The 25,884-nt window shown below is 43.5% G+C and overlaps 1 protein-coding gene and 1 long non-coding RNA gene across 2 annotated transcripts in view; one reads left to right on the forward strand and one right to left on the reverse strand.

Moving 5' to 3' along the window:
• The window catches only part of ATP8B1 (ATPase phospholipid transporting 8B1), a 117,111-nt gene extending 102,750 nt beyond the window's left edge, over positions 1-14,361 (reverse strand). The window contains exon 1 of the mRNA XM_004422575.3: positions 13,997-14,361. The gene's annotated coding sequence lies outside the window, so the exon portion shown is untranslated. The remainder of the gene's footprint in view (positions 1-13,996) is intronic.
• A 146-nt stretch (positions 14,362-14,507) lies between these two features.
• Positions 14,508-25,221, forward strand: LOC147915325 (uncharacterized). The gene is made up of 3 exons (XR_015554228.1): positions 14,508-15,031; positions 18,231-18,454; positions 24,919-25,221. It is a non-coding gene; the product is annotated as an uncharacterized LOC147915325 (long non-coding RNA).
• The last annotated feature ends 663 nt before the right edge of the window (positions 25,222-25,884 follow it).

Genomic DNA, 25,884 nt, shown 5'->3' on the forward strand with positions numbered 1-25,884 from the left:
GAAAACATAGCAAATAAATTTCACTAGCAAATAAAATGTAGTCAGTTCTTGCAATGATCGTCAACCTTCATATTTCCTTAGTCCTGTGCCAAGTGCAATTAAAGCCATATTATACTTACTGATTTCCTTATGACACATGCAAAGGAACCTGTATATAAGAAGACATAACTTCATCTGATAAAAATGGGGCACCTAGAAGCTAGGTAGCATGGGGCACACTGTTGATTTCCTCTTGTTATTCTGGCTTGGTCCTGCCGTGAGCTTCTGTTTCAAAACTGGATTTCAGTGCCTTATTGATTGCACAGCTTTACTGATTCTCAAAAAAGAGTCTCTTCATTTAAAAATGCTCTAAATTATGTCAGTGATAAGGTACATGAATGTTGGTATTCTTTTATCTTTCTGAAGATTTAAAATCTCTTAGGGGCCGGCTCCATGGCATAGCGGTTAAGTGCGCGCGCTCCGCTGCTGGCACCCTGGGTTCGGATCCCGGGCGCGCACCGACACACTGCTTGTCAGGCCATGCTGTGGCGGCGTCCCATATAAAGTGGAGGAAGATGGGCACGGATGTTAGCCCTAGGGCCAGTCTTCCTCAGCAAAAAAAGAGGAGGATAGGCATGGATGTTAGCTCAGGGCTGATCTTCCTCACAAAAAAAAAAAAAAAGAAATAAAATCTCTTAAAATAGAAAAAAACATTTAAAATAAAAAGGCCTCATTGAAATTTTATAAACCTTCTAAAGGCATCTGTAGTGTTCATTGTGTAGACATAAAAATACTTTATAAAAGAGAATATGGGGTGAACAAAACAGAACCTACTGTACATATCTGCCATCAGAAAAGCATGTTTCTTCCTTTTTTCTTTATGTGAAAACCATTACTGCCTTGTACTTTACTTAGATGTGGTTTTTTCTGATTCCCCCACTAAATATTAAATATTTGAAGGGCAACAACTATTTCTAGCAGAGCTACAGTGCCCTAAAGTCAGCATTAAAAGTGAAATTAATGACCTCCCAAGTGTCATCAAGGAGAGGGTCTGTTATAATCATTCATTCAACTCATATTTGTTGAATTTCTACTGTGAGGAAACTGCGGTTAGCATTGGCTGCACACAGCAAGTGTATATTCCAAGAGAAACATAGAAAGAACTCCCCAAAATACAGAATATTCACTACCCAGATTGAGCTCTATCAATATTGGAGGTGTCCATTGGGACTACTACACTTTAAGCATCAAGATTTCAAAAATCCCAATAAGCATCATTGAGAGTAAGACAATGCCTCATCTCAGAAGAAACCAAGGTTGCTATTTCATAATGTTGGACCCTAATTCTTCTCAAACACTACCTACAACATCATATCACAAGGTACAGGGAGTCTGCCCACCACTGCCCACGAAGCATATGTCTCATTGTCTTCTTAACCTACAATGCTTGACATTATTTCTACCACGTAAATTTTAAAAATTAGAATCTTATGGCAAATGAGACCATGCAGAGTCATGGAATTACATCGGGAAGATATCCTATAAAGCTTCAGGGCCATGATTTGAAGCACAAAGAAATGGGAACTTAGAAGATGAACTGAGGATCACTGAACTGGGAGTTGGGACGAGTGCCCCAGCCCAGTTCCGGCACTGAGCACCCCCTAAACCTTGCTTTCCTTTGGGTTTCTCATCTGTTCCATGGGGATAATACCTGTCCTAATAACTCCCAATGAGAAGATTTTAAAACCATGAAGTGGTTTAACAACCGAGATCAAATAACTAGTCAGTGACTTGGCCAGATCTGACATCTCCTGAACCCAGGGCCTATTCCCCAATGCCAGCCTGCTGTTTATTACAAATAATGAACATTCATTAAAGACCAGGAAAATAACACAACACAGCCATTTTGAGAGACTAGAAAAAAAATCAATCCTCCTCCCACCATCCCCAAATTTTAAAAAAATGCATGAAAGATCCAGGAGTTATCAAATGGAACTTGAATCTACATGTAGTCCTCAAATTACAAACAGCTCTATGTTCAAAAAGTTCCTTTCTGGGTAGTGTTGCCAAATAAGATACAGGACACACAGTTAAATTTGAATTCTAGATAATTTTAGATAAACAATAAATTTTTAGTATATTGCAAATATTGCATGGGACATACTTATGTTAAAAAAAAATTATGCAGGGGCCAGCCCGGTTGCCCAAGCGGTTAAGCGCGTGTGCTCCACTGCAGCGGCCCGGGGTTAGCCGGTTCAGATCCCGGGCACGCACTGACGCATCGCTTGGCAAGCCATGCTGTGGCGGCGTCCCATATAAAGTGGAGGAAGATGGGCACGGATGTTAGCCCAGGGCCAGTCTTCCTCAGCAAAAAAAGAGGAGCATTGGCAGATGTTAGCACAGGGCTGATCTCCTCACAAAACAAAATAAATGAATAAATAAATAAATAAATAAATTATTCATTGTTTACCTGAGATTCAAATTTAACCGTATGCCGTGTACTTTTATTCTCTAACCTATTGCTAGGTCATGTGAACTGCTTTTCCAACCATCAGCTATGAGGTGCTGAAAAGAACCCTCACCTTGGGAGTCTAGAAACCTGAGTTCAATTTCTGGTTTTGTCAATTATTAGTTCTGAGACCTCAGACAAGTCAGAGTTCCTTCACTTGCCAATAAGAGGCCAGTAAATGCATCCACCACAGGACTGAGTGGGTAAATACTGCATGTGGAAGTTGAGTACTTTGCCAACAGAGGCAACACCATTTTGTCATATCACCTATTAGAGAGATACACACTATTAGGAGTGATTTGGTTTTTAGACGAGGCCACACAAGACAATTTAAATACTCTATTTTTCCATGAGAAATTCCCTGACTTTAGCGAGTTCCCATTAAATACAAATTGGCCCTTTCCTGCATCTGATACCTGTTTTGAGCTGTGTATGGTGGTCCTGCTGACTAGACGACACTGCATCAGCCTTCCACTGTCATCATCGTCCGTAAAGCAGGGCTTGTGCATTTGCACAAGCACTATTTTTTGTTCAAATTTAAATATTTTATTGCGCAAAAAATAGCTGAATGTATGATTTCATAAAAATTAGTCAGAATTAAAAGGCTGACCTTAAGGATAGGAAGCATTGGTTTCATGAGCTTTCCCACAGTCCCTGTGCAGTTCCTCAAACGCAGCCCCATGCTGCCAGTCCCCAAGGCTACACGTGTCCAGCCCAGACTTCTGAATCTATCAAAGCTTGACCTCTGGTCACTCCAGGGTGTCCCAGAAACTGGAACTTAACATGACTAAAGCTAAATTCTCAATCTTCCAGCCTGCTCCTCTGTCTCTGACACCATTATCTTTAGTTACTTGTGGTAGAAATCTGAGAATCATCTGACACTTCCCTTCTATGAGGTCCTCAAATCTAATCTATTACCAAGACCAGGATTCCACGTCCAAAATGCAGCTCCTAGCCTCTACTTCTCATCTCCACTCCAGTCATCTTGGCCCAAGCCCATTCGTCTCTCTCACAGACACTACAGCAGCCTCCTAGCTGGTCCCCTCCCGGCCAACTCATTCTCCACATGGTAGCCTGAGTTATCAACTGAAATCAGAAATCAAATCATGTCACTCCATTGCTTAAAAATATCAACTTAGTCACTGCCCACTTCATCCCATGCTTCTTGGCCCCACCATCACTTCCCCCCAGCTATTCTGGCCATCTCGCACAGTTCTTAGAACACAGCACTAAGCTCTCACCACAGGGTCTTTGCACATGTTGTTCCCATTGGCTGGACCAGGGGAAGACTTGACTGGTGCCTTCTCATCCTTCAGGTCTCAACTTAAGTATAATCTCCTCCAAGAGGCCCTCCTGCACTAATTTTTTTTATTGTGGTAATATAAACATAAAATTTGCCATTTTAACCATTTTTAAGAGTACAGTGATACTAAGTATGTTCACATTGTTGTGCAATCATCACCACCATCCATCTCTAGAACTTTTTCATCATCCCAAACTGAAACTCTGTGCACATTAAACAATAGCTTCCCATTCCTCCTCCTCTCAGCCCCTGGTAACCACTCTTTTACTTTCTGTCTCTGTGAACTTGACTACTCTAGGCACCTCATATAACTGGAATTATACAATACTTGTCCTTTTGTGTCTGGCTTGTTTCACTTAGCAAATGTCTATAAGGTTCATCCATGTTGTAGCATGTGTCAGAATTTCCTTCCTTTTTAAGACTGAATAATATTCGATTGTCTGGATACACCACATTTTGTTTAGCCATTCATCCATTGATGGCCGTTTGGGTTCCTCTGGGGCCATTTAAAGTAGGCCCTTGTTATTCTCTTAGTAATGTCTTATTTTCCTTTAAGTGCTCATCATAGATTGTAATTCTAATATCAGTTTGTTTTATATCTCTTTTGTTCAATATTTTGTTTGATATCTACTCCTGCCACTCCACCCCCAACAACACTGTAAGCTCCATGAGCTGGAGGATCATGTGTTTTGTTCATCTCCGTATTAACCACCAGTACCTGGCACAGGGCCTGGAGTTAGTGGGTATTTAATAAACAATTGTTGGATCACTGAAAGAAAAGCATTAGGCCACCAGAAAGCCACTAGTCTTTAGATTCTTTCAAAAATTCTGTGTACTTTGTATTCAACTGTGAAAGATCACAAATTAAAGCACACATATACACACACACACATTTAGCTCTCTGGACACAAACAATTCCTTTTATAACATGTAATTCAATCAATTTTTGACTAACACACATTTCCATTTCCTGTGCTCTTTTCAAGAATACATCATGTGCAAAAAAGTAACTTGTGAATTCAGCAATATAATGAAATTAAGTATTGATAAACGCTACACCATGGATGATTATGCTAAGTAAAATAAGTCAATCACAAAAGAACATATGCTGTATGATTCCCTTTATATAAAATGTCCAGACAGGCAAATACATAGAGTCAGAAAGTAGATTAGAGGTTGCCAGGAGCTGAGGGGAGACGAGAATACAAGTGACAGCTAAAGGGTAGGGGATTTCTTTTTGGGGTGATGAAAAAGTTCTAAAATAGATAGTGGTGATGGTTGTTTAACTCTGTAAATATACTAAAAACTATTGAGTTGTACACTTTAAAAGGTTGAATTGTATGGTACATGAATTGTATCTCAATAAAGCAGTTTTAAAAAAAGATAACCCACAGGTATGGAGATGGGGACGGCCTGCCTGTATCTGAGGGTTGGGAAGAGCTTGTCTTCCCAATTAGGCAACGCACAGCAAGGAGGAGGGAAGGGAGCAGGACCTTGGCAGCCACCCTGGAACAGCAGCCCATTTCCTCTGGCAGCAGAGGCCTCCTTGCCCCGCATATCCTGTGGATTACAGACCATCTTCCTTCCAATACAAGTAAAGGCCTCTGCTTCACGCAAATCATCTTTTTCTAACACCCTCCCTCTCCCTGTCACCAAAGTAGAAAGACATGCTCTGCTGATAAACAAAATTCAAGTTCTCTGAACCAAAACCTTATATAGATATGCATATTTCTAAAGAGCCTCTGTATAACTGATGAGTGATCTGAACACAGCCCGTTGAATTCACAGTCCTGAATTCTGAAACTCAGATTTCTGTTTGCAACCCAGCCTCGGCCAAGAAAGTTATCTCAGGCTCCTCTTTCTCTCACACCCCATATCCAATCTGCCCGGATATCCTATTGGCTCTACCTTTAAAATATATCCACAACCTTCTCTCCCTCAGACATCTCACCCTGGGCAAAGCCTCCATCATGGCTCAGCTGGGTTAGCCTCCTAACTGGTCTCCCTACCTAGGAGCCCCCCCCCCAGCCTGGTCACCACACAGTAACCAGAATGACCCTTTTGAAAGACAAGTCACATCACAGATGACGCTTCTCCAATGGGCAATGTCCCGCACCGACTCCCTACCCACCTTGCACAAAGTCGAAGCAACAAAGATAAGAGGATATTTTGCCAAAACTGGAAAAAAAAAAAAAAAAAAAAGTCGAAGCAACAGTCCTTACACGCCTAGGAAGCCCTGCACAATGGGGCTCCCCTACCTCTCTGCTCTAGTCTTCTCCCTCTCCCCTGCCCTTCCCACTCACAGGTTCGAGGAACAGCCGACTACCTGTTCATCAGACTTGATCAGATGAGCCAGGCACCTGCACCGAGTCATCTGTCCCCTCTGCCTGGGACACTCTTCCCCCAGATCTTCATGATTCACCCTCTCCCTGTCGAGTCTTTGCTCAAACTTGTCCACTCTGCAATTGCATCTCGCTCCCTTGCCCACCCCCCCCAACTCACTTTACCCTGCTCAGCTCTCTTTTTATCCCCCATAGCACTTATCTTCAAACATACCACATAATTTACCTATTTACTATCTTTATTATCCACTGTCTGTCTCCCCTCTCTAGAATGTGAGCTCCTTGAGGGCAGGCTCTTTATCTACTTGATTCACCGACAGATGCCAAGTGCCTGGCACACAGGATGTGCTTCATAAGCATCTGTTGGCCGTCTGGCTGGATAAATGAGGCTCTGTTTGTTTCAGACTTTGAAGGCTAAGGAGAGGGTCCACTCTGTGGAATGACTGAGGAGACAGGCAGTTCCCTAGGAGAAGCCACCAGTTCACTTCCTTGGCCCTTTAAGCTGGAACTCAGGAAATGAGACCTACAGTTAACAAAGAGTACAGGGCCTGAGAAAACTTTCTCCTGCTTTAAAAAGTGTGTTGGTTCGAGTGATCTCAAAGATCCAGGACACATCGGATGCTACTTATGTGACCACTCACACAGTCTGAGGTTCTCAAAATGACCTTGGAGAATTTTCACCATGTTTCTCAATGTAAAAGGGGAAGCCCAAGACTGATAAAAAAAATTCTAAACAATCTTAATCAAGTTGAGCCAGACAAATAAAGTATCAAAACTCTGAGAGATTAGCCATGTCAGCCCCAATATCTTTTTTGTGGCTATGACTGGCATAGGATAGAAAGGAATGACACCCAAGGATGGTGGTATTTGAGGTTAGTTTTTTGAAGGTTAGTTATTGAAGGTTTGTTTTTTTTTTCCTTAAAAAAGCCTGCTTTTTAAATATGCAAATCCTTATTTGGGCTAATTTTCAGGGCACAGTATGGGCATAAACTCATGATAGTCTACTGTTCTCTAGAAAATACCTTAAGATGTCTTTAAACTAGTAGACTGACACCTAACCATTATCGAAAGGCTTCTGGTTTTTATCCTGCTACACGTGACTACACAGATGCGACATTTGATAATTCTGCCATTCTACAGTCTATAACTGATCTTTGGCCGTGAAGTTTATTTTGAAAACCATGGATTCTACCCTAAGGTAGAAAACAATCTGACTTTTAGGTATTCAATTTTTCAAACATTTAAATATCAATTTTAAATATCATCACATTCTATTTAAATATCATCACATTCTAACCCTTCCTCCACCAAAAAAATTTTTTCTTCTTTTTCATCCAAGTCAATTCTGGAGGAAAGTTAAGGACTTTTTCCTCCACTACAGAATGTCCTTCTTGGAAGGCAGAGGTCTCCAGATCACGGAGCCAGGTCCCCTGAGCTTTTACACCCTCCCAGGCACACAGCAGTGTCGGCCACATCACGGGCCGGTCGCGTGATGGAATGCCGAAGGACCGCCAGCTTTGTGAGAGCAGCTGCAGGTGAAAAGGAGAAGCGGGTGGCTGCCCTTTACATGTCTTTAATGCAACTATCCTCCCCACAGTAACCCGAGTTCTTAGCTCCAAGCTGTTTTGGAGGAAAGTATGGTATTAAATATTACATGTCCCTGCCCATCTTAAACACTTTCTATGAAAGATAAATCTCACCAAGTGGAATAAGAGCTCAAAAACTCCCGTGAAAAAACAGATACTTGTATGTCCATGTCCATAGCAACATTATTCACAAAAATAGCTAAAGGTGGACACAACCCAAGTGTCCATTGACAGACGAATGGATAAATAAAATATGGTATGCACAGACAATGGAATATTATTCAGCTTTGAAAAGGAAGGAAATTCTGACACATGCTACAACATGGATGAACCTTGAGGACATTATGCTGAGTGAAATAAACCAGTCACCAAAGGACAAATATTGTATTATTCCACTTACATGAGGTACATTAGAACAGCCAAAATCATAGACACAAAGTAGAATAGAGGATCATCAGGGACTGCAGGGAGGAAAAGACGGGGAGTTACTGTTTAATGGGTACTGAGTTTCTGAAGGGGATGATGAAAACGTTCTGGAGATGGATGGTGTTGATAGTTGCAGGTTATTGTGAATGTGCTTAATGCCACTGAATTCACACTTAAAAATGGCTAAATGGTAAATTTTACAAATATTTTAACACAATTAAAACAAAACTCCCATGAAATAAACTTCTGCACTAAAGTGAGATCATGAGGAACCTCCTTTCCTCCCAAAGTTGTTCCAGTACCAAAAACCAAATATAGATTTTCACTTAATTCTCATAATCTCTGCAGTCTGATGAACCCCACGCAGTTAGTTTCCTTGTTTTATCAAAAATTCTGGAGGCTTATATAGGATTTTCTAGTGCCTAGCCTAGAGGTCCACAAATTTATTTCCAATATGGCAGTAGGACCCATATTTTCCAGCATGAAATGTACAAAATCTGACCAATCTCTCCACATGAGTGAATATTTAAACCACCCAAATGATTGTCTGTTTTCTCATAGAGAATGTAAATGGTTTCTTCTGGATCAGATCTCAGAGAATGGTCTCAGTAGTTCACTGCATCCCAAGAAGACAGAGTAAGGATTTGTGTACAAGTCACATCACATTTTATATAATAAATAATGCATCCAACCCATGGGAGCTTCCCCAAGCAAGAATGGATGGTCGGAGACTGTGTAAGGATATAGCTTGGTGCCTGAGGAGTTCCAAAGAAGATATTCCAGCTCAACTCAATTTGAGTAAAGGTTAGAAAACTGATTCCAAACGCTGCCTGCTCTAAATCAAACAAACCTCAACTTTGGTGGAACAAAAGCCACTCAGCAAAGAGACAAAGCCATAAACGACAGCCCTGTAAATAAAGACCAAAGCTACTAGCCAAAGGTCATGCTACACATGTACTCAATGCAGAAGTTCCAGGCTTCTCAGTCACGCTGGGGGGAGGTGGTCATTGCCACTCAAGGACTGCCCTGGAACAAGGGTGACCTCCCCACCCCACCCCCAGGAGTCAATGTCTTTTCCCAGGACTGAGAGCCGGCTTCCCACCACTGACCCTCCATAGCTTTCAGGCCCAGGTCTCCCTTATTAAATGCAAATTCACTAGACATGGACACTGATAATGAACACAGAGCTTCAGAGCTAGAAGTGACCTGGGCCATCCTCTAGAGTCTAAGGTAACCATCTCTCCACGCAGAGAGGGACAACGTCCACAGTGGGAAGAGAGAGAACACTGGTCTACTTTCTTACCAAAGAAGAAAAAAAACCTACAACTCAGGCCTTCTGCGAACCTCAGAGGCTTTCCGGGAAGCAGGGAGGTAATCTCCAGCGTAGTGCCTGGAGAAGATGCTCAAGCCATTTTAAAAATGAATGAATGAATGAGATTGTACCAAGAGTCTCTGTCATTAGCGATGCTTATCAGGCGCCACAAACAAGAAACCACCACAAACAAGAAACCACGCGGAGAGCATTGATCCTCTAAAGAAGAGTCAAGGTCCAGAAACTCCTGAGTTTTGCACAAGGAAGAGTAATTGTTTTTTTTAAACAGGAGTATGGAGGTTGAGGAAGAGGAAAGACAGACAGGAAGTGGAGGTAAAGGAGAGACAGCAGTGCTTGGTATGTCCCAAGGGCCTCCACTGGGCAGGCAGGAGCACGGAGTACCCAGAGGAAAGCAGCAGAGCCCCTCATGGCTGTGACTGAGTGGGCGTGTCCCCAGGTCACTGAGCACCCGGGTCCTCCGTGCCACCCCCAGACACCCGTGCTCTAAAACTCAAGCCCTGGATTTAGAGATTCAGAATCTCGGCCCTATTCTAGCGGACTCTTTCTTGCCAGTGCCTGGAGCAAACAGGTACCAAAGTTCACTAAATAAATACTAATATATAGAGTGAGTCCTGTGTCCTACATAGTCTAGGAGGAAGGCAATTGCTGGATGAACAATAAATATTTACTGAGCCACATCAATACCACAATAGTAATATTAACAACCACTGTTTATTGAGCTCTGTGTGAAGCCCTTTTAGCTAAATCCCCTCATTTGGAACTCATCACACAACACTGTAAGGTAGTATTACTATTACTCCATTTTATAGATGAGGAAACTGAAGCGAGAGGGATTAAGTGACTTGCCCTAGATTATACAACTAGGAGGCAGTGAGGCCTGGATTCCGAGCTGGATCAAAGGACCCCCCAGCACAAGTTACCAGCCTCTATTTCACTGCTGTCTCTGGGCTCAGCGCTCACTGGGACCACTTATCAAACGTAGTTCCCATTGTGCGGGGTTGGGGCCACGATTTATTTAAAAGTGCAATGCATTTAGAAGTGCTAGGAAAAGTACTAATGTGTTCCTAAATGATCAGATGACAAAAATTCCTTTGTTTTCTAAGAATAAAAATGAGAAACAAGACTGTTTTGATAGATGATAGATAGATAGATAGATAGATAGATAGATAGATAGATAGAGATATACACATACATACACACACATATATATGCTTTCTAGACTTTTCCTCCATAACGCAAGGTCTTCAGCGACACAGGACCTCAAAAGATCTTAGACTGGGTATTGTTTTTAGCCGAGCACAGGGATGGGGATTCAGGAGTAACTTGGTTAACAGAATAAAGAAGGACAAGCTATATTCTTTTTGTGTTATTAAAACTCTTCTGGCAGCAAATTAATTTTTACTTATCTTAATAAGCAACAAAACACCTACAGGCATGAATACAATTAATCTCACTGAATGATGCCAACAAACAGACCTGAAAACTCACAAGATACCTAAAGATACCACAAAGAAAAGCTTCCCAGGAGACTAATCTAAAAGCAAATAGAGAAGCAAATTCTAAAATTAAGTTCTTAAGAAACTTTACAGGCACCTCTCTGTAGAGATAGGGACATGAATGGACCCCATAAAACTTGTTCTGATACCTAAAAAGCAAGTTCCTCTGCATTCATAAGACCATAGGCTTCTTTTACAATGACTGAAACTAAAAGGCAAAGGTAACTAGTAGATTAAAATCTCTCTAGAGTGGGTTATAAGGATCACTTGGATTTCTTGAACATTGTTTATGAAAAACTAAAATGGCAATCAAACTAATAAGGCAATAAAATACTAAAAATACACCAAATACCTAAGCATCATACTAATTTTTTAAAAAATCAGTTAATAAAGAAAATCAGTTTAATAAAGAAAACATTTGAACACCTACTATGTATCAGGGACATTCACCTGTTCTCTCATTTAATTCTCTCAACAACCCAAGGAGGTTGATAGTATCTTCTTTTTCTCCAGCAAATGAGTAAACTGAGGTTCAGAAAAATTTAGGAATTCATCTAACCTTATGCGATTTAAAAAGGAAATAAATAGGGCCAGCCCCGTGGCTTAGCGGTTAAGTGCGTGCACTTCGCTGCCGGCGGCCCGGGTTCAGATCCCGGGTGCGCACCGAGGCACCACTCCTCCAGCCATGCTGAGGCCGCGTCCCACATACAGCAACTAGAAGGATGTGCAGCTATGACAGACAACTATGTACTGGGGCTTTGGGGGAAAAATAAATAAATAAAATCTTTAAAAAAAAAAAAAGGAAATAAATATAATAAAAATAAATTGTAAAAATTAAATACAATTTAAAATAAGTAAAAGAACTGAAATCTGTGGGAATCTAAGTCCATGTTTTCCACTACTCCTTGCTTTAGAAGGGAGAGAAAGAAGGAAGGAAAGAAGGAAAAAGGAAAGAAAGGAAGGCAGACAGACAGACAGACAGGGACAGAAACATTCTACAGCCAGATCTGGTCGGTGCCATTAGTGCTTGGATCCCAGAGACTGAAATCCAGGTGAAACACAGAACCAGTTCTGAATTCGCCTTCTACAGACTTCTTTTTGTTAAGCCATTTGTTTTACCAAATCATTATTTTAAAGACTCAATTAAAAAACAACAACAACAAAAACCCTCCTAGTTCCATCACTAATTAACAATAAGTGCACACTGGCATGCATTTTTCTTAAAGTAAAAACCAGAGGGAAAGCTTGAAAGCAGCCAGAGCTGCTCCCACACAGATGGCACTCATGTTCACTAGCATGAAGCCCCACGAGTCTTGTGTGGCTCTCAATAAGAGACACACACAATCACTAAAAATTACCAAAGCACAGCCACTAGGAAATGGCAAATTTAGAAAGCAGTTAAGCTTTCTTACCTAAAATTAGAACAAGAAAGCCTCCACTCCCTAATGAAAACCATTCAGAGGAGTAATTGCAGGCAGGCAGGCTTCTCCCCGAGAAAGTAATCAGCTAAGAACCATTAATCATCTTTTGCATAGTATATGCATTTATAATGGGTTTTAATACCGCCTTCAACAATAGGCCCAGAATGAATGGCATTTTAGGTCTAACACAAAAGTATCCTGAGAGGATGAAAATTAGCACTTCTACTTCACGTTTTGTGTTGTTTCCTCTTTCTATATGCGCTTGTATTGACTATCACTGTAGACTTGATCACACATCATTTTTAGTCTTTGTTCCTAACAACAGTTAACCTTCGTCCGTAACCTACAGTGTGCCGAGTGATCTTCAAGCACTTCGCCTGTGCTGTCTCATTTAATTTTCAAGGAGTGGAGGCAGAAATTTGAAGGCGATAGAAGCAGGAAGATGGGAAAGAATCTTTTCTCAAACCAACAGGGTGGGCAGTTTCCGGGTGGGGACCTCGGCGGCGTCCGGCGCTACCCAAGGTCTTGGAGCCCGCCAGACGCAGCGCCGGCAGGCCGAAGGACTCGGGTGGGGTGGACGGGGACTCACTGGGCGGAAATGAGGCCCAGTTTCCCCTTACTTGCACGTGTCAACCATTTCTCCCGTTCTGCATCTCCTCTGCACCATCGTCCTCCCCCTACAGCTGTCACGGATCTACGACTCGAGCCTCCCCGCGGCGGGGACAAGGCGCACACACTCCCTTGGAGAAGTTGGGCGGACAATTCAAGCTCTTCTTTCTCTTTGGGAGAAGCGGGGAAGTGGGGGGTTAAAACATTCGCCATTCTCTGCAACATCCCTCCCCCAACAAGTTGTCCCTCCGCAAGCACACGGCGAGGTGACAGCGCTGGGCATCAAACTGGGAAGGGAAGGAGACGGCCTGTGGCAGTGCCATGGGAGCTGACGGACAGGACCCCACAACCACCGAGAAAAAAAAAAGTATCCCTCTTCCCCGTCACCTCTCAGCCTGCGTTAAAGCGCGCAGAAGAGGTTGGAGTGGTACCCGGTCCCGCGGCAGGCGCGGTGGAAGCGAGCTCACCCTCCATCCCTCCCGCAGGTGCGGCTAGGTACATTTGGCCCTAAGGTCTTTTTCAGACGTGTTGACATCGGCTCCCAAAGGGGACCGCAGCAGAACTTTGTCACGGGGGACTTCCGGAGGGGAGGCAGACACTGCAGGGAAGCCAGCGGCACTCCCCAAGGACCCACAAGCCCTGCCAGGCTTGACCCTCGGAGCTTAACCCCGGACATATGCGTAGCAAACGAGCGAAGAACGCAAACACCTCCCGCGAGTTCCCTCGCCCACCGGGAGGTGAAAACCCCACGGAGCTCTCCACAGCGGTGCCTGCCAGGCCAGCTATGCCTCCCCGCCCTCGACGCCACGAAGGCTCCAGGCACCCCCAACCAAATCCCACCCGTGCGGGCTCAGGAGCCCGAGGACGCGAACAGCTGCTGCCACAGCATCCCGGATCCCCGGAGTCCGCCCGCCCTAGGGCGGCCAGGGGACTTGCGGGATCCTGCGGGGCGCGAGAGGTCGGGGGGGTCCCGGCCCCGCGCCCCTCCTTACCTGGCGCTCGCTGGGCCCCGGCTGGGGCATCCGCCAGGTGCGCGCCTCTCCGCGCTCACTGCGCACCTGGCCGCCGCCGTCGCCAGCCCAGCCCCAGCCCTGGCCGCGGCTCTAGCGCTTCATGGCGCACGGGGGCTGGCCCGGGGCCCGGAGAAGCGTGTCCAGTTGGCGGCGGCTACTCTGGCTCTCGCGACTCGCCAATGGCTCCCCGCCTTCCCCCGCCCCGCGGCCGCGCGCCCTTCCTCTGCGGCCGCCCTTTTCTCTCCGCTCCCCGGGACCGGCCAAACTGGTTTATCCGCTCCGGGGTGGTGCCTCCCGTCTCCCACCGGCAGCCGCGGCTGCTGAGCGCGGCAGGAGCTGAGGCTGGGGGCGGGCCCAGCAGTCTGCCCTCCCTCTGTCCCTCCCGGGGGCGGAGAGGGCCTGGACGGCGAGCCCCTGGGCGGGCAGACGCGGCCCGGGTGGAGCCCCGCGCCCCCGGTGCGCCCCGGCGGCAGGTGGGCACCCTGGCCGTGTTCCCCGCCTCGCCCGGCCCGCGACCCGGCAGCTGCGGCCGCTCTCAGCAGCCCCCCGGCACTCCCGCCTCCCTGGGGTCCGCGCTCGCCACCCCGCCCATCCAGCCCCGCCTCACTTTCTCGCCGCCCTCGGCCGGCCTGGCCGCCGCCCGGGGTCGGTGACCGCGCTAGCCTGGAAAGCTGGCGGGGCCGCGGCTCGCTCGGGACCTGAGCTCCCTCGGTAAGGGGAGCTGTACCCTCTCGATGCCAAGTCACGTTCCGGGACGGGTCACCGAATGCGCGTAGCGGGTCGCCGCGCGGAGAGTGGGGGAAGAGACAGCACCAAAGACTTCGAGAAGCAGGCTTTCTTCTGAGACCAAACTGCCTCACCTTTACGGGTTTGGGGTCAAAAGGAGCCAAGGTGCGGCGTGTGAACGGAGCGGTGTACTTGGAAGTTCTGGACTCGTGTGCATGGTTGTTGGCTGGTGTTGGGGCGTGTGAATCGCGCCTCCCTGGCAGTACATACGATACACTCATTACACCGGTAACTCTCCTTTCTGCATAATTTTACTGCTTACCTACTATGGACAAGTCGCTGGGATAAGAATGGAGGAAAGTCAAATATTAATCAAAAAGTTTGCTTAAAATGTAGTAGGGGAGATAAGACTCGTAGACAAATATCTAGTTACCAGAGGCTCAGGTCATTGGCCTGTGAGTTCAGACTCTCAACTGGGGGCCTAAGGGAGACTTCATTGAGGAGGCTATGCTTGAGGTGGGACTCAAAGATCCACACTTTTAGGGCTCAGAGTTGTGTGGACAAGGTATTCAAAGTGGTCCACGGTTTTGATCTTCCGGTGTGTGAAAGATTCGACTGGTGTTGTTAAGCCCAAGACTTCCCTGGGTTTCTTTTTCATGAGTCACACTTGATCTTTGACTAGGTGGTGCTGGTGGGTCATTTAATCTCTCTGGGCCTCAGTTTCCTCATCTATAAAATGAGATTGGACCAGATGATCTCAACAAATTTGTGGTGGCGGTGGCAGTGGCGGTGGCGGTGGTACTACACAAAGCTAATGAGAGAGCTAGGGCTTGGAAGCGCTTGAACACAGGCTAAGGAGTTTGGGCTTGCTTTTGACAGCACCTGCAAACCATTGAAAGTTTGTGACCACAGCAGTGACATGATCAAGGTTGTGTTTTAGGGAAAATCATGGGGATAGTTTGGAAGATGATAAGACTGAAAATGGGGGTACCACTTGGGAGGCTAGTACAGCAACATAAGGCGGGCCTCAAGGAGTTGCCAGTGGAACTGAAAAGGAGGAGGAGCTCCAGGGACACCAGGGAGGCGAAATGGCCAGGGCACGGAGTGGCCATAACCGAAACTGACTGGCAGAGGGAAGATGGAAGATGAGCCAAGTTCTCCAGACTGGGTGATGGCATTAGTACGGACAAAGTCAGAAGAAGGGAAGCCGCATAAGAGGACTCTGCCCTACCAGGAAAAATGCCAATAAACCTAGGAATCAAGAGATGACTCTTGAAGCATCCCCTCCTTGCAGATCCACCAGAAAGTGCTCCTTCTGTCCAAGAAAACATTGCCTAGAAGAGAGACTACAGCTGCATTTAACGCCCCTGTGTAGACACTGAAGATTTCAAGCTAGATTGCTTCTCTAACAGACCACATGGGGTGAGGGGAAGGGGGGAGATGTGGACAAAGGAGCATGATGGGTATTGTTTCAAAGATTCCTTCAACAAATATTTGAGTGCCTACTATGTGCTAGGCACTGTTCTAGTTGCTTGGGTACACCTGTGAACCAATCAGGCAAATTGTATCTTAAAAGATGACAAATGCTTTGAAAAACTAGAACACGACTGCCTGGGGGATGGGTGAAGGAGCCTTCTAGGGTGCTGTAAAAGTTCTGTATCTTGATCTAGGTGGTGGTTAGATGAGTGTATACATGTGTAAGAGTTCATTGATGTGTGCACTTAAAATTTGTACACTAAAAAATAAAATAAATAATAAAAATAGAGCAAGGTTAAGAGATTAGAAGTAGGGGAATGAGTTGCAATTTTCAATAATGTGGTCAGGGCCTTAGGCTTCATGAAGAGTTGCATCTGAAAAAGACTTGCAAGAAGGTGAAGGAGTTTCATCCTAGGTGAGAGAAATTCTTTGAAAACTCCTTTAGCCTATAACTCACCGGAAAAGGGCATGGTCAAACCTTTTCCTAATGAGTTTCCCTCACGTAGGCCTTCTACACTTTCCTGGTCTACACCTTCCTGGTTGTTGGGAAGGAGACTCAAAGCATGTCAGCTGATGTTGCCAATAAAGGAAGTAGCTCAGCCTGGAAGCCTGACCCTTGTCCTCTCTGAGAGAACCATGCCAAATTTCAGGAAGCCTTGTCAGGTCAATCACTGAATGTGTCTCATGCATGCACCAAGGACTGATTTTGAAATGTGTCTTACATCTCGTTTGAGAGATGGCTTCTTTGTCCTGGCAGCAGGCCTGCTCCCACCAGCCTCAGCCATTCTTTCTCAGTTTCCAGATGGGATCAAATAAGTGCTCTGGTTTTATTTAGAAGCCACTCCCATTCAGCAACCAACATCTTCACCTTGTCAGCTGCTGGGGGAAATAATTAAATTTAACAGAAACAGTCATTTCCAAAAGAGAGTGGGAAAACTTTTCAGCTTTTGTAGTTCGTAATTTCATTCAACTGTTTCTTTTTCTTTTCTTTTCATTTTTTCCTTCTCTTGGCAACACTCCTGTGCATTTCCATGATGTGGGTAGAAAGACTGAGGAGGCTGCCAAAAAAACTAGCTCAATTTTACTGAAAATTAATTTCCTATAATTTTTTTCTACAAGATAAGAGCTAAGAGATAAAGGATAAGTTTAAAGGGAGGTAATACTCCTTGTATTCAGTTCTTTGCTAAACTCAGTGGTCATTTAAGCTAAAACATTTAATGCCAATGGAAAGGTACTCAAGCCGCGCTATGTGTTAGTGTAACCGTGCTTGGCAGTCAAGATTAACTCAGTTGGAAGTCAAATTCTTCACAGCCATTGTCTAGACTAACTCCAGAATTTTAAACATAATAAGAAGGTACCTCTCATGTGAGGTACCTTATGTCTTTGCAATAAGTGAAATTAGAAGCTTCAAATAGTCTGCCCCACTTTCTTTTAAATGGTATTTAAAACAATGCATACAGATGATATATTCTGTTGTCTCTGGCACAAATAATTTTCCAAATTCCCTCTGACTTACTATGCTTTCCACATTTACTACTTAGTGACTTCTTTTTTCTGGCCAACATTTTAAATAAACTATTGGATTGCAGGAGAAACATTAAATATCAGGTAATTGTGTCTCAGGTTTTTTGGCATTATCCATGCTTAACATGCAAGAGATGTTAGAGAAGGTGTTATTCCTGGACGTGTTATTAAAATTCACTTCTCTTTCTTTTATATTCATGAGTATGTAAATATATAGGATTATATGGTTTTCTACAAGGAGGAGATTTTAGTGACCTACTATCTATCTATATGGAAATGTAATGAATATTACATTGAACAGGTGTTGATAATATAACCCCAATTAAACTTAGTTCATATAATTTAGATGTTTAATCAACAGTTTTCCAGAATATCTTGTGATCATTGTTAGTACATGTAGCCATGTTTTATGTAATTGTAAAAAGGTTGTATGTATTATCTGTTTTTTTTTTTTAATTTGGCTTTTTTTCTTTTTTTTGTGAGGAAGATTAGCCCTGAGCTAACATCCGATGCCAGCCCTCCTCTTTTTGCCGAGGAAGATTGGCCCTGGGCTAACATCTGTGCCCATCTTCCTCTACTTTATGCGGGAGACCGCCACAGCATGGCTCGACAAGCAGTGCCTCAGTCCCAGCCCGGGATCCGAACCTGCGAACCCTGGGCCACTGGCGTGAAGCGCGTACACCTACCCACTGCACCACCAGGCCGACCCCTGTATGTATTATCTCATGCTCTGTTTTCATCCTCTACCATTGTGTCATGAAAACACGTTTACTTTTCCAGCTTCATCCCTCATCCTCCAGGACCTAAGCCCCTCCCCCCATTCCAAGCTGCTGTGCTTCACTGAATTCTGAGTTGCCCTTGATGTTCACTCTATTTGAAATGTCCTCCTCCTCTGCCTGATCTCCAGCTCCAAAGGGACTTCCTCTGGGAAAGCCTTGCCTCAGTCTCCCCCAGACAGTAGTACCTAAAGCATTTTGCAGCTAACTTTTAGGGATGCCTTTATTCCACTGTATTTTCATTATTTATCTGACTCATTCCACACTGCACTGTGAGCCTTCTGAGACCCAAGACTGGGTCTTATTCTTTTTGGGCTCTCTTGGCATAGAACATTGCTCTGGCACCCTAAGTGCCTATTAATTCTTGTAGAATGAATGAATGGTCTGCATAGTCATATTCTCAATGGTTGTATAGTATTTTTCTTCTGCTGATGACTTATTTAATCATTTGCTATTGTTGAATATTTATGCATTTACTAGATTGACTTCCAGAAATATCTGATCAATCACAATCCACCACTATTTTAAGGGCATCAAAACATTTTACTTCTCTCTGGTTCCTATTATTTTGTAGGTTGTGATTTGCCCTTCTTTACTTCATTCTGGAAACACTGTGTCTCCAGTACAAAAAAAAGTTTTTCTTTTATTGGAACTAGGACTTGAGTAAGCCTGTGTTGCTGTCACTAGAGCAATAGAAAGAATGGCATTCAAATTCTTCCATAAAGTGATAGCAGCCTATGCTGTGTATGAGCTCTGCCTTTTTTATTTTCCTAAACTGCCAGCCAGACTGGACGAATACACAAGAAACTGGTAACAGTGCTCATCTCTATGGAGGGAGACTGATTTTTCACATTTATCTTCATACAACTGAAGTTTGTTTGCTATTTTCCTGTATAATTTTTTAATTTCTTATTTTGGTCAAAGTAATAGATATTTATAGTTTAAAAACTCAAGTGGTGCTGCAAAGATTCTGATGAAGGCAACAGTCCCCCACCCCACCACTTCTCATGCTCAAATGTTATTCCCCAGAGACAATCATTTTTGACTTTTAGTTGGTTCTTGTATTTACTTTCATATTACTAATAACATGCTTATATTGCCATTTTTGATGTTTTTCTGTCTGAGACGTTGTGTATTGACTTCCTGTTATGGGTGAGGGAGATTTAACTCTCTTACGCATCTCACTCTCTGACGTCTTCTATGCACACGTGCTCTCGCCCTCCTCCATTCTCCCATGGTGATTAGATTGCCAGTATAGTAAAATCATATTCAGTCGGTACATTATTATGACTATGGAAATATTATTCACAGCTAAGCCATTGGTATACTATGATTCCATTTTCTTTCTCATAAGATTTTTGATTTTGTCTTTAGTTAATAATTGCCTTTTTTCCCCGATTTACTTTCTCTCCCATGTTCCTACTGTTAATTTAGTCCCTACATTTCTCACATAACCATAAAGCTCTTCTCAGGATAGTCAACCACATAATGTATCAGTTTACTTTTTTCCCCCCTTGAGATAGTCCTTGCTGTGGCCTTCTGTCCCCTTGTTCCAGTGTGGATAGATTGAGGTCATGCAATACTTCCCTTCATCATCACCCTGAGAAATCCTTTTACCTCTCTCCTTCGTATTTTCTTTTTTGTTATACTTGCTAATTCTGGTGGAGCACATCTGAAAAAGGGAACATGAGAGAGAGAAATTTTGAGGCTTACTGTGTCAGTTAGGATGCCTTCAACTGTGAATAATGGTGTGCTGGAATACAAATGGGTTTATTATTGTTATCATCATCATCATCTCACCTCTAACTCTCTGGAGGTAGAGAATTCAAAGTTTGGTTAGTGGCTCAATGATGTCATCAGGGCCCAGGCACTGTTGATACTCCTGCTCTGCTTTTATCATGATGACGGCAATGTCCCCTTTCAGGTCACAGATGTCTGCAGCTGTTTGGCTAAGTTCCTTTGCCAGAAATTGGTCATATGGCCTATCCTAGCTTGATGGAAGGCTGGGAGGATGAGTATATGGCATTTTTAGCATCTTTTGTGAGAACTGGTCTCTGACAATAGGTACAAAGGCATTGGGGCAGTAGCTGTTGGATAGGCAACCCCCAAGGTCTGTACATCTTTCGTGTCTGGAAATGTCTTTATTCTACTTTCATAGTTTAGCTGGGTATAGAATTCTAGGTTGGAAAGTATTTTTTCTTAGAATTTTGAAGACATTGTTTCATTAGATTCTTGATCCCAGTGTTGCAGTTCAGATGTTTGATGTTATTCTGATTCCCAATCCTTTGCATGGGACCAGATTTCTGCTTTTGGGAAGATTTTTCTCTGGTTCTAAACTTTTACTGAAATGTGGCTTAGTGTGAGTATGCATTCCTTTATCAAATTAAAAAGTAATATTTTTTAGAACGCATATATATATTTTAAACAACAAAAAAAATTTGTATTTGGTTTGTTTTCTCAGTTCCATTTATTTTTGTCCAATTGTGATTTCCCTGAGGTAACCTTAATGACAATGAAATATATTTTCTAGGCTATTCCCTTTGGGGTCCTTCACGTTCTCTGGAACCCCAAATTTAGCTTCTCACCACTCCAGTGCCTCACCCCATCCTGTCCTCTTCGTCTTTTCTTCACATGCAAAACTACTCTAAAACTACTTCTTACCGTTTACAACCAAAGTAGCTAATTAATAAGTTAATTCACAAAGAGATGTCAATAACTTATAATTCTTTCATGAGCTTTCCTTACACTAAACATATAGGCCTTCACGGTTTTCAATATTTTTATCCCAAATGAATGAGTAAAAGGTAGGAATTTCACAATAATAAATGATGATTAAGAAGTCCATATTTTTTCACTCTTCAAATCATATTTCCTAATCAGCTTCTAACCTCTCTTTTTCTTTTTTCTTTTTTTTTTAACATGTAGATCCCTGATCCATTGGGAATTTATTTCTTGTGTATAGCATAAAGTATTAGTCTAATTTTATGTTTTAAAATAGCTGACCAGACATCTCAGCATCATTCATTTAAGAGCCCACATTTGCCTCAGTGATTTGAGATGATATTTTTACCATATACCAATCAGACATTTGCATCTGTTTCTGTTCTATTGGACTGTTTGCCTCTGCATGCACCAGTACCACACTGTGTTAATTAGAAAGGCTTTCTAGTTTTATTTAATAGCTGTTGGAACTGGTCCCCTCTCATAGCTTTTTTTTTTCCAGCCTTATTCAGATATAATTAACATATAATATTGTGTAAGTTTAAGGTGTATGATGTGATGATTTGATACATGTAAATATTGTGAAATATTTACCACAATAAGGTTAGTTAACACCTCCTTCCCCTCTTTTTCTTACAAAGTAGAGTTGGGGATCACGAAAGGGTCGAAACACGTTACATGCCTTTGTTCAAAGATACTACACATGGGAGTAATACAAAACACATCCTCTTTTCCTTACTGTATTGTTGCCTGGACGTATTTGTGGTGCATTTAACCTTTATTTGTACTATGATGGCTCCAATTCATCCTGTAGCTTTAGAACAACCAAGCTCCTAGGAGTTACTAGGAATTGCTTATGGAAAGGCACTTTGGCGTTGCTCTGTCACCTGGTTTGTACATGACTAAGGTGTTTTTTTTCTTTTTGTGTGTGTGTGTGTGTGAGGAAGATCAGCCCTGAGCTAACATCCTTGCCAATCCTCCTCTTTTTGCTGAGGAAGACCAGGCCTGAGCTAACATCTACTGCCAATCCTCCTCCTTTTTTTTTTTTTCCCCTTTTTCTCCCCAAAGACCCAGTAGATAGTTGTATGTCATAGTTGCACATCCTTCTAGTTGCTGTATGTGGGACGCGGCCTCAGCATGGCCGGACAAGCGGCGCGTAGGTGCGCGCCCGGGATCCAAACCCGGGCCGCCAGCAGCGGAATGCCAGCACTTAACTGCTAAGCCACGGGGCCAGCCCCGACTAAGGTGTTTTTTTGGCAGTGTTCCCTTTCATGCTTCCCTTTGGAACAGGATTTGACTAGTACTGTGGAATTTGACTCTGAGGTGACAGAAAAATCATCTGTGTTTCCCCACTCTGACCCTCACCTGCTAGCACAGAGTTCCTCAAATTCCTCAAATAAGTCAGGCAGTCCCCGGAGGTCAGCTCATGAGCACTCACAGACACATCTTGCTAGGTACCAGAAGCAGCCTCCATGTCTTTCCTGCTGCCCCCACTGGCTCTAAATACTCTGCATCTACCAAGAACCACTACCTTCTATCAGGCACTGCCATCCCTAGTTCCCTGGAGTCTCAAAGCAAGAAAGCTGCCCCTGGGTCGTGGGAAAGGAAGGAGAAATGTAATTGCAGAGGAAATGCCTCTGCTCCCTCTCTCTTATATTTTCAGTGGGGTCCAGAGCACTGACATGTGGACTCCAATATCTTACAGCGTTTTTAGAACCAAAGAACAGTCCATACGGACAGGGACAGAGCTCACTGATAAAACCCACACTATATGCAGGACAACTTTCTCCTCTAGGTTATTAAGGATTTGATAGTCCATAAGCTCTTTGCTCTGATCTCCGTCTTTCCTTAGGATGAGGACATTCCCAAGAAGTTTCTCACATTCTCATGCACTGAGAATTCTGTCTGACTCTCCTTCCCCCATCCACTAAAGGAAATAAATGCCAGTAATTAAAATACAAGCCAAAAAATTTTGGCTTTTTCAGGTATGCTTCATTTGAAAGCAATTTTTAAATCCATGTGTATTAAAATCTAAACAATCTATGAAATCTGATTGTGGGGCACCTGATCAAGAATTATTCAAATTCCATCTTGTGAGTCAGAGGTTATAGTGCTTCCTTGAATCCCAGCACTTAAGTCCTGTACAAGTATGTGTCCTATGACTCAGATAAAAATAATTTAATTTCTCAAAAATGTTGACAGTTAAATGCTGGCAGGTGATTATGTCTGCTACACTGGCCTAGTCCCACTGCTGAGTGACAGCAAATTGCAGAGCGGTGATTTTCAAACTTTTTTACAAAGTTTTTTGTTGTTTTTTTTTTAACTCTAATACTTTGAAGCAGGAGTGTCATGTGTAACACAGAGGTTAGAGGAGCTGACCTGTTTGAATCAATGGTGGGACCCCAGTGGCAGGTTTACCATGAAGCAAATGACCCTTAAACTTCAGGGACCCTCCAAGGCCCCATGCCTAACTTTGTATTTTTAATTTTGTGGTTGGTTTTTAAAGAACCTTTCCCTCCACCAACTGTATAAACTTCAGGCCCCATGAAACCTGGTTCCACCCCTGGCAGAGTCCCAGAGCCTCTCTCCTTCCCCTCTCTTTCTCAGCCATCTCCCTTTCCCCCCTCCAGCAAGGAACCCAAATCCTCTGTGGAACAAAATAAAAAACAACGTGTAAAGTGGTACAATTCCCGGACTGGAATCAGGAGATAAGGTCTGAGGCCTGTGCCTGCTACTAGCTATTTGTGTGCCTCAGACAAGTCACTTGACTTTTCTCAGATTTGGTTTCATCATCTGTAAAATGGGTGTGTGTGACCAGATGATCACCAAGCTTCCTTTCAAAACTAAAGTCTTTGATCCAAAATCTACAGGGGTCACCTCATATTCTCTCATAAGAGCTTCCATTCCCAGGCTTGTTCTTCCTTGCTGAGGTGCTGGAAAACCTCATGCTGCCCCTTGGACATCCTGGGCCCTGCCCAGGCTCTGCCCAGGCCCATCCTCTTCAAGCAAGGACTTCAGCGATTGTGATGAGACAGCTCTGTCTTCTCCCTAGGATTCAATATATCCTCTCCTGCTAGATGTCAGTTGAAAGAGAGAAATGACAGGTGATAGCCACGTATGTTAACCCTTCCAAAAGTAACTTCATTTTAAATAGAAATCAATGTTTTATCTCAATGGCATAACTCTTTAGTGGTGAAATTTTAGGCAGCGGCTACAGTCAAGTCTGAGGAGAAAAGATCCTTCTTGAGCTCTTGGAGCAGACATTCCTTCAGAACCCCTCAAGTCACAAGGAGCCACTGTCCACTGTTCCAGAAGCAAGAGACCAACTCAGATTGAAGGACACAAGAGTCCTGTCAACACGGGCACAGGGGAACTTTATCTCACTCGGAATGTCATTTGCACTAATAGTTGTTTATGTTAAACAGTAGTGTGGTGTAGACTTCAGTTCAGTTGCCCAGCCCAACTTTGTTCTCTACTTCCTCCCTAGTCACAGACCCTGACATTATTTGGGTCAGCAATGTGCCCAGCAAAAGGACCACATATCCCAAATTCCCTCCAGCTAAATGTGGCCAGGTGACTAAGTTCAGGCCAATGAAGTATAGGCAGAATGTTGGATGGAACTTCCAGGAAGGCTCTAAAAGTAAACAACCCCTTTTCCTTTATCTTCTCATCTGTAAGGCGGTCATGATGGCTGCTGTGTTGTTCACCATCTTGGATCTGAAGGAACTTTGAAGATGGAAGCCATTTGCTGAGGAGGGTAGACCGGAAAGACACAAGGAACCTGGGTCCCTGATGACATCATGGGGCCACTCGGCCAGGCCAGACTACCTCCCTCTGGACTTATTTTATGTGAGAAAATAAAGCTTTGTGTGTTTAAGCCACTCTTTTTCAGTTCTCTGCACTCATAGCTGAATACAGTTCCTTACTGTGGTAAAGTAAAACTAAATTGTAAGACCAAAGTTTCCACATTTTTAAGAAAGAAGGCAGCAAACAAAAATAGATTTGTATCCTATGAGAGATAGAAACAACCTTAAAACTCTCAACCAACCACCTATTTTATGCCGAGGGAAACTGAGGCCCTGAGGGGTGGGCGTGGCAGAGCCAAGCACAATTAACAGTTTCAATGGCCCCAGCACAGCCCACTCTGCCCTTTTAAAGTAGAAGTAGGTGCAACTTGTTCCAATTAAATGCAAATACTTTTTAGCTATTAATAATGCCAAATGACACTTTGTCACAGATGGTGGGTATTTTGAACATTTGTAGCTTTAAAGAAACCGAAATAGCTTAGTATATATCCATTTTTTTTTTTTTTTGGATAAAATAAAACCCATAATGTTTTATTGGGACCCACTCAAGGAGACATTCTTTTAAACCCTGAATCCCAGAAATTCAGACTGTGTATTGAAAGGAAAAAAAAAAAAAAAAAAAGGAAACACCTTCGTATCAGCACTGGTGGATTATTGTTCCTCCCCCCAGGATAGAAGATGAGAAGTTGGTCAGTCAAGTGTCACCTGTGTGACAACCTGGAGTTGTTTTGGAAGGAAGAGAGATTGCCGCAGCTTGAGCAACGCGATCCCTGCCTTGGGGAAGCGTGAGGTCATGTACACGCGCTGATTCATGTTCTCTTTGCTCCCTGAAGCGTCT

This window comes from Ceratotherium simum, chromosome 14, assembly GCF_057802395.1.
Source record: "Ceratotherium simum simum isolate JZ-2026a chromosome 14, ASM5780239v1, whole genome shotgun sequence".
Classification (NCBI taxonomy): Eukaryota; Metazoa; Chordata; class Mammalia; order Perissodactyla; family Rhinocerotidae; genus Ceratotherium; species Ceratotherium simum.